The following is a 1,856-nucleotide window of genomic DNA, read 5'->3' on the forward strand; positions in this document are numbered from 1 at the left end:
CCAGCCGGGGGCTGCCGCTCACTCTCACGCCGGCCGACCCACCCAGCCTCCAGCCCCCAGCAGCCCCGGGCCTCCCCCTCCTCGCTGCCTCTCCCGAACTGGACCAGCCCGGGCACGGGACCTTCACGCTGACAGCAACCTTGGGAAAAAGGCCCCCAGGGTCCAAGTAGGCCCCCTGCCCCACAGTGCAGCCTGCCCTCCCCTGGGAGTGTAGAGCTGGGGCTTGGGGGCCCTGGGTCCCCGCTGCAGTGGTGTAGGGGTGCAGACTGTCCAGGGGAGAGCCTGTCCTGCACTGGGGGGGGGTGGGGGAGGAGCCGCAGCTGTGCCAGCGGGTGTCCGGGCCCAGAGCAGCCCCAGCTCCGCGTGGTGGCAGGTTGAGCGAGCCCAGCACTGTGCCTGTGCGGCACGGTGTGGGAGGCTCGGGAGGCCTGGGGCTCTGCCGGCGCAAACCCTCCTTCACCCGGGGACCGTGCGAAGCACCGGTTGCCGTCCCGCGCACCCCACTGCTTGTCCCCAGCGCCAACAACGCAGGCACGTTGGCACGGGGTCGGCTAACAGCGAGCAAGCCGAGGGTGGGTCCCGGTGAGGCTGCAGGTTTACAGGGAGCCCTAGAGGGGACAGGCTGGCCCTGGTGGCCACCCTTGTGCCCTGCCCGCCCTGCAGGGTGCACGGGTCTGTGGCTCCCAGGCTGGGAGGCGTGGAGGTGGGAGCTCTCTGCTGCCTTCAGAGCCACCCCACGATGACACTGCCACCCGCTGCTGTGGGAAGCTTGGCTGCCTATGGGAGCTCAGAAGCCAGCCCTGCCCTGGTCCTTCTCGTCCACTTTCCACTGGCCTAGGTGTGGGCAGAGCTGGACGGCACAGGGCGCACGTCCTGGAGGCCCCCACTCCCCTCAGTGACTGCCCCGGAATCCTGGGGAAGACGTCCCTGGGGCCGGGGTCTGTGTCCGCATGGCGGGGTCCTGTGTTGGGCCCCTCCCCCACCCCCGCCGTCTCAGACCCTCCAGCCTGGGTTGGCCCACCGCGTGCCGTGCCAGCCTCACCCCCTTGTCTGCAGGCCCGTCTGACCTCCGGGGGCCTGGCTGACCCCTGCCTACCTGTGGTCTCAGCTCGGTGCGTGGAGACACTTGGGTGGGCCCCTCCGCCCCGCAGTGATGTGGCACTGAGCAAAGCGGTGACCACCCCGACCTCACTTCCCTCCTCCGTGGCTGGGAGCCGCCAGCGGGGGCGGCCGGGCGTCGAACGAGCTGACACGTGAGTGGGAGCGGAGGCCAGAGTGAGGGCCCATGGCCGTCGGGGCGCATCGCCCCCGCCACGTCCCCCGTGGGCCCCGTGGTCGGTCGGCCAGCCCTCTTCCTCCCTCCCTGTGCACGTGCATGTCCCGTCCTTCCAGCCACCCGTCCACCCCGGCCGGCCTCCGTCCTTCCCTCCCACGTTGACTCCGTGCTGCCCAGACCAGGGGCTCACGATGGCCGTCTCCTGAAGCCGGGGAGGTTGCTGGACGCATCGCGCCCAGAGGACGAGCGGGGCGGGCTCGCCTGCGGCCAGCTTGGGGGGCGAGGCATGGAAGGCTGTGCACTCTGAGGACTCTGAGGTCTGTGGGGCCCCCCGGAAGTGACCGCTGCCAAGCAGCTCTCCCTGGAGCCTCTGTCCCCTGAAACAAGGCCCCTGACACATTGCTTCCCCCACGGCTTCGCTGGGTAAAGACACCGGGTCCTCGCTGACCGAAGGGGCCACGGGCGTCCCCGTGCTCGGAGGCCAGGGACACCAAGAAAGGCTGGATTGCGGAGGCCCGAGCAGGCAGGGCCACTGAAGGGGTCAGCACCCCCGGAGACAGATGGGTTGGGGTGGGGCGGA

Source organism: Pteropus vampyrus, unplaced genomic scaffold, assembly GCF_000151845.1.
Source record: "Pteropus vampyrus isolate Shadow unplaced genomic scaffold, Pvam_2.0 Scaffold187, whole genome shotgun sequence".
Taxonomy (NCBI): domain Eukaryota; kingdom Metazoa; phylum Chordata; class Mammalia; order Chiroptera; family Pteropodidae; genus Pteropus; species Pteropus vampyrus.